This window comes from Hibiscus syriacus, unplaced genomic scaffold, assembly GCF_006381635.1.
Source record: "Hibiscus syriacus cultivar Baekdansim isolate YM2019G1 unplaced genomic scaffold, ASM638163v2 tig00111594_pilon, whole genome shotgun sequence".
NCBI classification, from domain to species: Eukaryota; Viridiplantae; Streptophyta; class Magnoliopsida; order Malvales; family Malvaceae; genus Hibiscus; species Hibiscus syriacus.
The window spans coordinates 394,393-410,079 of record NW_024063131.1 but is presented as its reverse complement, the minus strand read 5'-3'; the positions used below and the strand labels follow the sequence as shown (position 1 = coordinate 410,079).

At 34.0% G+C, this 15,687-nt stretch overlaps 1 pseudogene; it reads right to left on the bottom strand.

Annotated features, from left to right (window-relative positions):
* Positions 1-12,306: 12,306 nt before the first annotated feature.
* LOC120165725 lies at positions 12,307-14,418 on the bottom strand (annotated as a pseudogene).
* Between the last annotated feature and the right edge of the window lie 1,269 nt (positions 14,419-15,687).

Here is a 15,687-nt window from a genome sequence, read left to right as displayed (position 1 = left end):
TTTTAAAAGATATTTTTAGGTATTCGACTTACCTAACCCAAAAGTCGTTTGGCGACTCCAAATTTGTCTATTTTAAAACCTGACATGTTCCCAAAATTAGTCGGATCGATCCTCGAAAAAGCCCTAAAAAGTTGGTAGGGACTGTTTCGACAACTTGGCGACTACATTTGGGACTTTTTTTAGACAATCAAGCTATAATCGATTATACGTCATATTTCTAGTTGAAAATAGAAAATATGAATGATATTTAAATTTTAATAATTAATTATTGTTTAGTTATACTAATTTGATTAGTTTTTGTGTTTCAGATTTTAACCTTTTTAGGTTGATTGTTCTGTGAGTTTCCCCTCACACACTATAGCTGTTTGGTATTGAGAGCCTTCTAACTATGCTATGTCCCATTAGAAATGTTTAAATGCTACGCTTACGTGAGAAAAATTACTTTTCTCCGCATAGGCTTTAGCAAGTAACCTCTAGGATACATATGCCTCATGTTTACGAGTGAAACATTGAGTTTCCTCTCATGGACATGGGGAAATGCATCCTCTTGAATTGAACTCAATCCATTTAAGCCTATAATGAGTGAGGATCGAGGGTCGGGCAGTCTTAAGGGGGTACTAGCAAAGGACAATTTGAGTACCCTATTAGTAGCACTGAATTTTTACCCATTTTATACTGAATTTCTGTATGTTGGGGAAACTCATTCTAACATTTTCCTCAAATTTATTTTGTTTTACAAGAAGAATGAGAACTAGAAAATTATATGGTTAGGTCTCTGTGCGAAGCATGCAAACTAGAAAGCATGAGGTTAAGATTTATATGTTGAACGAAGCATGTTAAGGTAGATACATGATGGATATGATCTTTTCTTTCCATTAATTAGTATTAACCATTCCTTTTAACTTATTTTTCTCTGTCTCTTATTCTATATTTACTTTTTTGTTTTGTAGTAGATTATTAATTTTGTTATTTGTATTAACTTGTTTTTATGTTGCTTTCTTTTTGCTTGCATTACATGATCATAACATAGTCAAAAGGTGTTGATTTGAGAGTGGTCATCAAAGTAAAAGGTTTTCATAATGGATAAAGGGTTTCATGATCAAGTAAACTATAACACAGTTAGGGAATGGTATCCTGAGGAAACTCCGAGGATAGTGGAGAGCTATGCACCCAAAGATTGTATGTCCGATGAAGACCAAAAGGAGATACGAGAGATAAGAGAGAAAATGTCCAAGATGATTGATAGAATATCTGATTTGGCCAAAGGAAAAGATACTTCTGCAGAAGAAGATAAAGAGCTTAATAAACACAATCCTGCAATGTCAGATGCACAAGGGATTACTTTAGAACAAGCAAATCCTAATCAATATGAGAAATCACACGCAGTCACCATTCGTATCAACAAATTATTTAGAAATATCAAAGAAATGGTGACAACTGTAGAAGTTCCATAGATGAAAAGAAGTCATGCAATAAGAACTAGTCTTTATTTAAGAGTTTACTCCCAATGTCAGAGACTCAATTTCAGTCTAAGCCGAGAGGTGGCTCTCATTTTGATTCTATCCCTATATCGTATAAGGAGTTGTAAAAAACTACTAGAAGCCCGAGAGGTGGCTCTGCATTTTGTGAAACCTTGGCAACCTCCATATCCAAATTGGTATGATATCAATGTTCGTTGTGAATATCATGCTGAAGCTCAAGGACATTCCATCGAGAATTATATCGCTTTCAAGCATAGAGTCCAACATTTTTTAGATCATGGAATATTAGAGTTTGAGATAAAAGATCGCCCTAATCTGGTAATTGATTATCCTGTTAGATTAATACCAAAAGTGTTCAAAGCTAAGGGTATCAATGGGGCATTCAGAAGGAAGAAGATTTGTTGAAGTATGCGGCTCAAATATGTCATTTAAAGATTGAAAACAATAAATTGAGTGCAGAAATGGGAGCCATGCATAATAGTTTTCAAAGGATCAGTTTAGTCTTTCAAAATGTTGGTATAGGAAATACCCCGGAAGAGTGGACAACAGGGGTCACTAAACTGAAAAATGATAGCAAGACATACGAAGGTCAAGCCAAGAAGTTTTCTCATGATTTACAGATTACAGAAGAAAGGCGCAATATAATCATCATCAATTTGGGAAGATGTCAAGCCAAAAATCAGATGTTGAATAAGGTTATAGCCAATGTTGAAACCTCATATCAGCGCCACAAGCGTGAGAATGATGTTGAACTAGATGTCAATAGGGCCAAAAACAAGACATTAATGAAGTTTGTAGATGGTTATGGAGATCTTGTACATGAACTTCGAAGCCACAAGGATTTTCTTACAGAGAAAAATGAATAATATTGTCTACAACTCCGAGAATTGACTCAAAATATACTGGAAAAAGACAATGTCATAAAAGAAGCTGCTGCCCAAGCAAGCAATGTAGCTCATAAACTGGTTGATTTATCTGGCTTTGCAAGAGAATTAAAGCAGATTGACAACTCAACATCTGAGCATGAATGGAAATTAACTTGACTTTTTGAAAGAGATAGAGAAGTTAGGAGTGAAAGCTATCCCTTATATGTAAAGTTTGTTTGATGTATCAAAACCTTTTGTGTTCAATGAAAGTTGTTTTAAGATGGTCACTCTAGAATGATACCTTTTGCATTTGCATGCAAATAATTTAAGGAGGATTTTGTAATAGTAATCCCAAGATTATTCATTTATATCATCATGAACAAACAAATGGAAACAATGGAGCAATCTCATGAGGGATCACAAGAGCACTTGGTTGGGTTACAACAAGATACGAGAAATGAAGCATCAGGATCTCTACATGATGTATCGAATCAGATTATCCAGATGATCGCAACCAAGGTTGTTGATAAAGAGAAGAAAACTGATAAAGAACACATGTGTTATCAGACTAATGCGTCAAGAATGATAACATACCCTAGGCCATCTCACTCGAACCTAAATAATAACCTCATTAATCATGAGCAATATGACGATGTATTCAAGCGGGTGAAGGAATCAATTGGAGCTGTGAAAGATCCTTCCCTCAAAGAACTAGAAGCAATATAACTCAGTCTGGTCTCGGTTGTCCCCTAATCCACCTGAGAATATTTTGCAAAGAAATGGAAGGGTACCTAAATGTCAATAATTTGCTAATTCACTCATTCTATGATAGTCTCGCTGGGCCAGCGGTAGTATGGTATAACCGTTTGAATAGTAAGCAGATCAAGAGATGGGTCGATCTAGCTGATGTTTTTTTAGGCAATATCGGTATATTAAAGGCTTAGCTCCAAGACGTAAGGATCTTCAAGGAATAAGGATGAAATCTAATGAAAGTTTTAAAGAATATGCCCTAAGATTGAGAGGAGTGGCAGCATAAGTTCAACATCCCATGTTAGAAGAAAATATATCATATATGTTTCACGATTCCCTTCTAGCTCCTTTCTTTGAGTTAATGCTGGAAAATTCGAAGAATGAATTTGAGCTTCTTGTGACAAGTGGATAATTAATTGAAAATGCAATCAGCGAAGGAAATTTAAATGTCACTTCCAAAAGTCCAACTGATCAAAAAGAGAAAGTTGAATGTCATATCCAGAACCCTCACAACCATAAAAGAAAAAAAGAAATTAGTCGTTCAGAGTGACCAAAGAAAGTCCCACGATCGAAATATACTTTGGAGATATTCCAAACTTCTATCTCAGACATGTACCCTCATTTGATTAAAGGTCAATACATTACACCGAGGCCAATGAAAGTGTCATCAAACCCTTCTGCTCATAGTTATGATCACGATAGTGTTTGTGATTTCCACTTGGGGGCATCTAGGCATTCTACAGGGAATTGTAGGCCACTGTTAAAGGAAATAGAGATGTTTGTTGATAATGGGAAATTGAAACGAGAATTTGTGGAACAATGGATGATGAGTAATGGGGCATTCTAGATAAACAAGTAGAGGTTGTTATCTATCACATTTGTACCTTACATTGAAAGCATTTTATTTGAATATGTTTTGTGTTATTTCTCAACATTTTTGTAAGGTTATTTAAATAAATTTGTATTGCTTTAAAGATGGTGAGCATTGAATCAAATTTGCAATCTTGCAATTTTTTGAATATCAAGTGAATTAAAAATTCTTTAAGTGATTATAGTTATAAATCTTTGACAAAGTGACAAGGTTGAAAACTAATAAAACAAGGACCCTTGACCTTACAAATATAGCATTATCCTCTCGCAAGGAAATGAATAAGAGGCTTGGTATTTAGATATACATAGGAGCGGACAACATGGGGCATCTCTTGTGTATGACATTGTAAAACTGACTAAATTATTCTTTTATTGAGGACATTCAATGATAATCATAATCTTCACAAATGGAATAGTGGAGTGGATGGATTTAGTACATATCAGTTGTTTGAGAACTGAATTCTAAAAATTGGATTGTCTGACCATCAAAAACACATGGACTATAACATGTTCTTCTTATTGAGGTTAAGAAATTCTAACATGAATACTTAAATGATAGATAGATTTATTATTTTTATAAATTATACAATAAAGCTTGAGCTTTCCCTCTAGAGCAATTGGTTAAACGGCCCGAAATAGAGGAATCTAAGAAGCATTTCAGAGAACCGAAATAGAAGCATTCTAGAAAGTCTAGTAATTGATTATGCTAGTTGCGTCATTTTGTCCGCATCCGATTAAAATACCAAGCCATAAAAGTGGGGCATGTGATAATAAGATCTTTAGTGACCAAAACTGTAGAAAATAAAAAGGCCAACCTGAAGCCAACCCATTAAATTTCATACTTGTAAAAGAGTTATAACTTTGAAAATATTAAAAGAGTCGTTGATCCTTTGATATTCTTTGAACTCATGTTTATGATTTGATTCAATTGTGAGCCTGAATTAAGGAGTAATACTTTACAAAATTCTTTCATTCTTTGATTTCTAAAATAAAAGAAAGGAGAAAAGGATTTTCGAACAAGATAATTTATCTAGAATATTGGTAGTTGACATACATCTTAGACACAGAGCTTGTGCTTGGAATTAGTATTGGATCATCCAAAAATAATAAATGTTGGGGCATTTTGAAGGCCCATTTTCAGCAAGAAATAATAAATGTTGGGGCATTTTCAAGGCTCATATTATCCAGAAGTATTAATGTGGGGCATTTTTGAAGGCCTATATTATCCGGAATACAAGATCATTTATTTGACCATACATTTATTGAGACATAAGGGTTTGAAGAATGAAAATGGTGAAGCAGGAAAAATGGAGTTTACTATATATAATTATATGGTCTGTCATCACAATATATAATTGTGTCATTCTGGTGATTTCCCATTAATGCTGGCAAGCCAAAACATCCCACTTGTATTCCCATTGAGCTTTATTCTTCGGTGTTCTTGTGACACCATATAAAAGCTCTGAACATCATGCAAAGAGTTTCTCTGGTTGAAAAATCTAGGCAGAAGCCACAAGAAAGGATGAATGTGTTGTCAAATGTTTTATGAACCAGTGATTATGGTGATGAACCAATGTTGCGATTATAGGATTTCCATTTTGATTTTTGTCTTCTTCAACCCCAAGGTTAAAAGTGAGAAATTGTGAAGATTTCTTTCCACTGAAGGGGAGCTGAAATTTTAACAACAAGAAACTAGTGGAGCCAATTAATGTTGAACGATGAGTTGTTGTTAAACGTCTCGAAATGATATGATACAAATAACCTTATTCGATATTCGATTAGATGTGGAGATATGAAATGAATTAGGAAAAATCCTCCTTTTGATGTGTTTCAAGAGTCAAATATGTTTTCCTATTGATCTTTGCTGAGTTTGGCATAATAACATACACATACTCCAAAAATAGGGCAACAAGGTCATAATTCTGACTGAAGCAAGAATTCCAGAAATGAAACATCTTTTCTGAGACTTCAATGCAAAAGGGAGGCAAAGAAGACACAAAGATACAAGTTGATCAGATGGCTCTTCAGAAATGCAAGCTTGAAATTATAAGTTGCTACACTGATATCTGAAGTAAACCTTGGAAAGGAATGATCAAGTGGAAGAAGACCGAGTTTACAACTTTGGAGTCAAATGAAGATTGAATCAACATTTATGCATTCATAAGAACATCATTTGCATAAAAGAAAATGCATTACATTGATACATTTAATTGCATTCATATAAACACATGGTTTTTTTACAAATCTTCATATGAAAAGAGAAGATTCATGATACCTTACAAGTATAAGGTATAATTCAAACCTCAAATACATAAATCACATTAGGAGAGGCAAGACCTGAAGAATAGATGGGGGTAATCCACAGAAGAAGCATTATTTTGAAATAGGGCATGTTGCCCAACCATTAAGTTGTTTTGAAAATGAGAAAGCGATTACCAAAGTTTCTCATTACATCTTTTTTGTGTTATGAATTTCTTGAAAAGTAAGAAAGCGATTACCAAAGTTTCTTACCTAGTAAATTATTTCCAAAATTTGTAAGTCCTTCGGGCCATCAATAAGTCTTTCGAGCATGATGCTTAAATCTTTTGGGCCATCTGTAAGTCTTTTGAACAAGATGATAAGTCCTTCAGGCCATCTGTAAGACCTTCGAGTAGGATGTTTTCACATGAAAATGAGAAAGCGATTACCAAAGTTTCTCATTTAATGTTTTCAGGAATATGAAATTCTTGAAAAGTAAGAAAGCAATTACCAAAGTTTCTTACCTAGTAAATTATTTCCAAAATTTGTAAGTTCTTTGGGCCATCAGTAAGTCTTTCAAGCATGAAGCTTAAATCCTTTGGGTCATCTATAAGTCTTTTGAGCAAGATGATAAGTCCTTCAGGCCATCTTTAAGTCCTTCGGGCCATCTTTAAGACCTTCGGATAAGATGTTTTCACATGAAAATGAGAAAGCGATTACCAAAGTTTCTCATTTAATGTTTTCAAAAAATGAAATTCTTGAAAAGTAAGAAAGCGGTTACCAAAGTTTCTTACCCAGTAAATTATTTCCCAAAATTTGTAAGTTCTTTGGGCCATTAGTAAGTCTTTCGAGCCTGATGATTAAATCCTTTGGGTCATCTGTCAGTCTTTCGAGCAAGATGATAAGTACTTTGGGCCATCCGTAAGACCTTCGGGTAATATATTTTTACTATTTGTTATTATTGACTACCTCGTGAAGAGAGAAGTCAGTCTTTGTTATTATTGACTGCCTCTTGAAGAGAAGTCAACCTTTGTTATTTTTGACTCCCTAGTAGAGTCAATCCTTGACTTCCTCGTGAAGAGAAGTCAATATTGAAGATTTGATCTTCCTGGAAAAGCAGCGAAACAAATCAAACTCGAGTATGATCTCTACGGAAGAATAGTGAAACAATTTCTTCTCATCCCAGATTTGGTCTTACTAGAAATGTAATGAATCAAATCAACCTCGAGTCTGATCTTGATGGAAGAATAATGAAATATATTCTTCTCATCCCATATTTGGTCTTCCTGGAAAAGTAGCGAATCAAATCAACCTCGAGTCTGATCTCCACGGAGGAGTAGTGGAACAGATTCTTCTCATCCCAGATTTGGTCTTCCTGGAAAAGCAGCGAATCAAATCAATCCTAAGCCTTCATGGAAGAGTAGTGAAACAAATCAACCTAAGACTTCATGGAAGAGTAGTGAAACAAATCAATCTTAAGCCTTCATGGAAGAGTAGTGAAGCAAATCAATCTCACCCTTCACAGAAGAGTAGTGAAGCAAATCAATCAAGTATGATATCCCCTGAATGAATAGTGGAGTAGGCACATCTTCCAAAATTGATTTGACTACCCGAAAAAGAGGTACAGATCAAGCCTGATCTCCCCTGAATAAAGAGTGTAGCAGATTCGTCTTCCCTTTTATCTTATCTCCCTGAAAGAAGAGTGGAGCAGGTCCATTTTCCAAAGATTTCTTGAGTCTGATCTCCCCTGAATGAAGAGTGGAGCAGATTCGTCTTCCCTTGGATCTTATCTCCTTGAAAGAAGAGTGGAGCAGATATGTTTTCCAAAGATTTCTTGAGTCTTATGTCTCTAAAAGAAGAATGAAGCATATTCGTTTTCCCTTGGATCTTATCTCCCTGAAAGAATAGTGGAGCAGATTCGTTTTACAAAGATTTCTAGAGTCTTATCTCCCTGAAAAAAGAGTGGAATAGATTCATCTTCCAAAATAGATCTGAATACCCAAAAAAAAGGCATAGATTGAGTCTTATATCCCTGAAAGAAGAGTGGAGAAGACACGTCTTTCCATGGATCTTATCTCCCTGAAAGAAGAGTGGAGCAGATCCGTTTTACAAAGATTTCTCGAGTCTTATCTCCCTAAAAGAATAGTGGAGTAGTCCCGTCTTCCAAAATTGATCTGACTACCCGAAAAAGAGGCACATATCAAGTCTGATCTCCCCTGAAAGAAGAGTGGAGCAGATTTCCCATCAAAGCATGAAGTTGATTGAACGAAAACTCCTTGTCTTTTTCGTCTTTGCCCTATTCTTGTTAACATAAAAATGAGCAAAAAGGAGCAGCTATAGACAGCCATTTTCATCATATATTATTATTAAATAATGATAATTATATTATTACAAGGCAACCCAGTTACAAAGCATATATTGGGGTCCAAATTAACGACAAAACCCAGAGGCCCAAATCCGATCAGACCTAGATAACTTAGCAGGTCCAAAACCAGTCTAGGGTTTCTACTCAAGGTCCCAGTGCCACCGGCCTCCTCAGTCGTCCGATCAAGATGGAGATGGAGGGCCCATATTGATACAGATGAAACCCTAGGGTTTTATCATAACCCTAGGGTTATCAACTCACCGCTGTCACTGATCCACGACCATCCACATATCGCAAGCAGTTGCTACCTCCAGTGCCACCTCACCACCTCTGCTATCACTGTCAGACTCATAGCCGCCCCTATGGTGAGTCACCACCATAACTCTGGTGACTCACCAGGCTTTACCCCTTTAACTAGTTCAAGAGGAGTACCAAGGGGGCTATAAAACCCCCCCAAACCTGCGATGAAAAAGGAGGACGAACAGAGATCCATACAAATAGAAACGGTAACTGAAAGAAGGAAACAACACGAAGAAAACCACTAACAACAAGGAGAAAAAAAAATTAAAGTAAGATAAAACGGAGGATCTTACTCTTCAGATTCTTGCACCTCATCGCCGGAGAAAGGGAAAACCATAGAAAAACGAAGGTAATCCCTTCAATTTTCTTAGATATAGGACAGTGGGGATACATTTAGGATGAAAGGAGGCCGAATCTAATTTTAGGGAAGGTCGACAAACATTTTAGGTAATTTTCCTATCTCCAACCACTATGGACGGTGATCGGCGACGGTGGAGAACGCCGATGTATGGCGGCTGGCGATGACCGGTTCCTCCGGCAAGGGAATTATAGAGAGAACCGAGAGCTTTTCACTCTTAGAGAGAGAAGTAGAAGAGAGAAATGAGAAGTTTAAGCCATTAAGGGCCGATTTTGGCCTATTTATATCCCTCCCCGAACGACGTCATTTTGGGGAGGGGGTATCTGCGTATTGAGCTTATGGGCAAACCCTTCTATTGGTCCTTTGTATTTTGTAACTTTACAATTTAGTCACTATAAATTGATTTCTGTGTATTTTAATTTGGCTTTCATATTTTATTTTGTTTATATTTTAGTCACTAACCGTACTTATATATTTTTGGGTAAATATCTGATTTAGTCCCTATTATTTCAATAATTTATATTTTAATACAAAATAGTTATTTATAGTTAAATTACACTTCTATTACCTAAATTTTGTTATATTTCTATTTATGGCCATTTCTTTCATTGTTTTGCATTTTAATCCCTAATCTTAATATTTTTAATTTTTAAATAATATTATAGGTTTATTTACAATTATAGTACCTAATATATTAAGTATTTACTATTATTGCTTTGATCTTTTGAAGTTTGATAATTTAATCTCTAAAATTATTATATTTATTATTTAAATTTTTATTTACATATTTGTTAATTTTTGTTAATTATAATATTTGTAAATATTATTTTACTTGAGTAATTTATAGAATCAGGCCTTAACTGACAAGGAGTGTGTTGCTAAGGATTATTCGTATAAAATAATATCTTATTTTTAATTTTTAAGTATAATAATTTGAATATTATTTGAATTTGTCAATTTTAATAATTAGATGACGTATAATCATGTAAGTACCAATTTTGGACGTTGTGGGGGTGTTAATCCTTCCCCACACGTAACCGACTCCCGAACCCTTTTCATAGTGAATCTATGGTCAAACACATATCAATTTTTTATCTTTTAAAATTATTTTTCTTAAAATTATTTTAAAAAATATTTTTAGGTATTCGACTTACCTAACCCAAAGCTCGATTGGTGACTCCAAATTTATCTATTTTAAAACCCGACATGTTCCCAAAATTAAGTCGAATTGATCCCCAAAAAAGCCCTAAAAAGCCAGCGGGGACCATTTCGACAACATGCAATTAACATTTCTTTCTCAATAATGTATTATATTTATAATACTCTATACTACTTCTCTATAATTGTCATCTTTTACTTTAACCTACTCAATTCAATTTACATACCAAACTAGTCTTTTTGTTGCTATCTACTTTCCGTCGTTCACATTCATTTAAATTGTAAACATTTTAAATTTTTCATCGATATAAAAAATTGTTAAATAGTTTTCAAACAAGTATTACACAAATACATGGATTCTTACTAAAAGTGCATATATGCGACCATTGGTTGCTTCAACGTTCTTTCTGACTGAAGAATCACTTTATCCTCAAAGCCATCTTCTTTTCGAACCATAATTGACATATCATTCATATTTTCCTTCCATGCTTTTTGTGCTCATGATGTCATCTTCATAATTCTTCATTTTTCATAACAATATTACATTTCAACAATATATCTTGTAATAAACAATTTGTTTATAGTTATGTAAATGTAACTTCTTTTGATAACCGATCATAGCCATAACAGGTTTATTGGTGTAACTGATTATGTACAACTTATAATGTTATCTACAACCCAATATTTTTCATTCAACCTATAATGTTACATTCTACTTGTTTTACTAACCCCAATTATTTTCCATTCATTCAACATATAACAATAATCGATCCATTATATTATAGTTTTCCCTAAAAACTTAAATATAATCCCTAAATTCAACATTCTTAATTGAAAAAACTGTGAACTAGGGTTTCATGAAGATACCTCTGTGTTCTTCAAAATGAGATTTCAGTTTTGTTCACAAACTTTCTCTTCAGTATCGATGTTTATTGCTCAGATGGAAAACAAATTTGAGTTATGAAAACCCCTTATTCTACTTCTCTGATTCTTTTCTTTCTCTTCCCCAACCAATTACGTTATATATAATAACTCGATACTTTTTTCTATATATCAATATATGTGGAAAAGTTCGATACGTTTACAGTCTTCTCATTTTTTTTCTTTTTTAAAAATAAAAAATATCGAACTTTGGGAAAAAAAAGTATCAATACAATCATGTTACAACACAAAATGTTCTATGTCGAAACCGGAAAAGCTATATGTTTATATAACAATATTGGTTGAAACTGAAAATGTTACCCTTCTAACGGTCACAAAATATGTTATAAGTCGTCAATGTTATTCATATAATTAACATGTTAGGTTGCGCTTAAAATGTTACTAGATTTTAAGCTGGTGTGGTCTTTTTTATTCACACGAGAACAAAATAACTTGGTTGCTATATGAAAAGTAGGTTGCAATATGAAATGTTATAAATTTAAAAAATATCGATATTTTTATAAAACGTATTGATACTCACTGGCAAAATAAGTTTACCGGTTAAGCCATTTTAAATTATTTTAAAATACTCGCAACCTAATATATAACATTTAATTCAACATTAGCGCCAAAACTATTGTCAAGTTTTTTCAAATTTTTTAGTCTTATATTATTCTGCCTTTTCTTATACCGACTCATATGATTGTCTCTTCTGGCCTTTCATGTCTTGCTAAGGATCAAAAGTTCCAATCATTCATATATTTTGTGCTAAAAACTGAAGTAGGGGCAGGGTTTCTTATTTTAAGTGTTCCTTTAATTTGTTTTGCAAGAATTAAGATGAAAAATTCTATACCTCCATTAGAAATAAAACTGATATCTGTTTCTTATTTAAGTGTTCCTTTAATTTGTTTAGCAAGAAATAAGATGAAAAATTCTATACCTTCATTAGAAATAAAGCCTGCCTGCCTGCCTACCTATATCCCAATAGTATAAACTATAATACAATGATAGAAAGGAGATTATAAGACAACCAAATAGTCAAGTTAGATAGTGTACAACTAAGTCTAAATGACTTAAATTAGAACCTTAACACTGAAAAATCAACCACGGCTTCCCTCTAAAGCTGAATCTAAATCCCTAGTTTTGCACATCTGCCTTCATGTATCTAAGAGACTTGACAGTCGCATCGGCCCCAATTTTCCCCCTAATCTCGGGAACTGAAAGAACGCATGCCAAAAACAACACGCACACACAAGTTCGGCCCTTGCTGAACCAGTGATTCGAGCATACAAAATCTAATGCCTTCCCTATCAGATTTTCAACCGAAACCCGACCTACTTTATCAATTTACCAAAGAAACAGCGTAATGGAAGAAATGCCGATACTGTTCTAAACATAGTCAACCTACAGTCCCCATTGGAGTGTTGTAGATTCCCCTACCTTCTATGTCATCTCCGTATCATCAATGCTCTCTCTGTCACTCCTATTCATGCTCGAATTCTCGTCATCCAGTTGCCTCAAGAAGCCGCTATTCACCTAATGGCTCAATTTCATTTTCGTCTCCACTGGAGTTAGCATAAAGGGAATTACTGTAATCTGACATAGGCTCTTCACAGCTCATATCCATCTCTTGCAGACTACGACAATCAAACTCATCATCCGTAGGGCCATCAAATGCATACGATGAACTTGCAGTCTCTTCACGCTCCAGTAGTGTTTTCATGATCAAGGTCTGGAGTAAGTTCATAACTTGAACAGCATGCATCAGAGCCATCAATGGATCAGACATCTGTTTCAAGAGACAAAAGACAATCAACCTAATTTGAACATTTTAAGCACATCTTTGATCAAACAATCTCCCAACTATTTACCTGAGTCATATTTGGAGCAAAAACCATAGCAATATTCCTTGCATTCATCTTGTTCGATTCCTCTTCTTCAACAACATCCGCCATAAGATCAACCGCCCAATGGAGCAGTCCGGCTTCCATCGGCTTTAGTTGCTTCACGAGTTCGACATATTTATCTTCGTTATCGCAACCTAGAACCTGTTCCGGGGAAAGTCCATCCAACACCCCTGAAGGAAGCTCCCTGAACCAGGCTTTTATAAGGCCGGCAAGACAGTGGACATTGATGTCATCCGGCACGATGCCCCAGTTCAGCTGATCTCTTACAAACTCCTCTTGGCCATTCTCAGGATTTATCCTGAAAATCCCTTCTGCCTGATCAAAATATAAGAACAATTAAACATATTATCATAATCAGATAATCACATGTAGATGTGAATAATACATTGGAATATAATAAAATTGAAAACCTTAAGCCCTCCTTGTGAATAAAGCCGCTCCTGCATCAGCAACAGTATAGTGGGAACGCTATTCCCTTTTGAATCCAATGAACACTGCATTGATTCGACTGAAATCCCAAACACAGTCGCACTGCAACAAAAAAAATACTAATATTTTACATTTAAAAAAATCACATTTATTCTTACTAGAAATTGTAATTTAGTTATAAATGCAGATGTTTTCCTCTTTCCCGATTTCTTTTGGTCATGGTTACTAAAAATCAGCAAGAAATCTACTATTTAAGATCTAAAATGCACAAAAACACTAACATTTTAAAAACCCAGCTGAAATCTTCTTTAAATAAACAAAAAAATATGAGAGGAATAAATACCTCGCACTTGGAACCCGACCGGGTACCTCAACTTGGAATTCAACGGGAAGGCCCAAGAACCCATTGAACCAATCAAAGGTCACATGGCTTACGTGTCGAACGTTGGTTGGCCACCCAATTTCCATGTGATGCACGGCGGAGGATGACATTGCTTCATCTTCCCTATCAACACGACAAGACACCATGGATTTCCTTAAAGCGGATAAAAGCAACGCGGAGACGGAAATCTGGTTCTGCTGTTCTTCATCTTCGCAGCTCTTAACTACTTTAGCTCCTTGCTTTCTACCACCGCCACTGCCGCCTCCTTTGGTCACCATTACTGCTGGACCGGTCATTATCTCTATTGGGTTTGGATTTGGTGTCTCTTTCTCTCTCTCTCTCTAAATTGTGTAACGAGTTTTTTGTGGGGTTGCATTCAGAATCAAAGAGAGATGGTGGTTTTAAGTTTTTTTTTCTCTTCCCCCACACCACACCCACAAGAGAAGAGTTATTTATTTACAGGTAAATTATATGAGAGATCACCTAACTATTTATTCATTGTTAGATATCTTTTCTTTTTTTTTATTTTTAAATTTTTGTCAATCAAACCATCCATTTATTTAAATATATTTAATTAGACCATTTGTTATTAATATTTAACAGAAGTGTTGATGTGATAATTAATAAAATTAATATTATCATGCCACGTGCCAATAATATCAAATATTATGACACTTGTCACCACTTGATTAAAGGATTTAGTTTAATATATTTAGTTTTCATTAATCATGTCACCCTCTGGTAAAAAAGAAAATTAAAAGTGATAGGTAAAGGGACACAAGAGATTCAAACAAAAAACCATTGGGGAAGAAGAGAGAAGCCTAATCACTAAGGTAAGTTCTTTTTTCGTTTAAAGTAGACTACATATTATATATATATATATATATATATCTTGTTTACTAGTATAATCCTAAATTCTTAACTATAAAATGTTTTTTTTATCTTAACTTAAATATTTAAAATTTTATTCTTATAATATTTTAAAAATATATATGTCGTAACCGATTTTCGATCGAGCACAAATTTTTACTTGGCGGGAAAGTAATGTGAATGAATAAATGGTTTGTATTGAAATGTTTTGGGAGTCGCCATTGAACCTTTTGATTTAGGTAGGTCGAATACCTAAAATCATCTTTTAAAATAGTTTTTAAGAAAACATCAGTTAAAAGATAAATCGGTATGTGTTTAACCAAAAATTTGTTTTTTTAATAATAAAAAGGGATTCGTGGTCGGTTACTTTTGGGGAAGGATTAGCACCCCACAACGCCCAAAATTGGTCACTGTCGATTATGAATTGTCTATAATAATAGAATTTAATAATTCAAATATAAATTTAATTTATGATCATCTTATTCCATATTCAATTAGATAATTCTAATAAAATAATTTTTATAAAACTAAAGTAAATATTTATATTTTAGGGTTTTATAAAAATGTATTTATTTATTTAAAAATTTCAGAAAATGACATCTAGTTACTTTAAGATTGCTTATTTCTTTGATATTAAAAAACAAATAAACATTAATAAGAACATGATAAAATAATTTAAATAAAAATGAGGTAAGTATATATATTTTTATAAATAAGATATTTTTTTAAATATCAGAATAGAACGTCTAGTTATTTTAAGACCGCCATTTCTGAGTATTTAAAAATAAATAA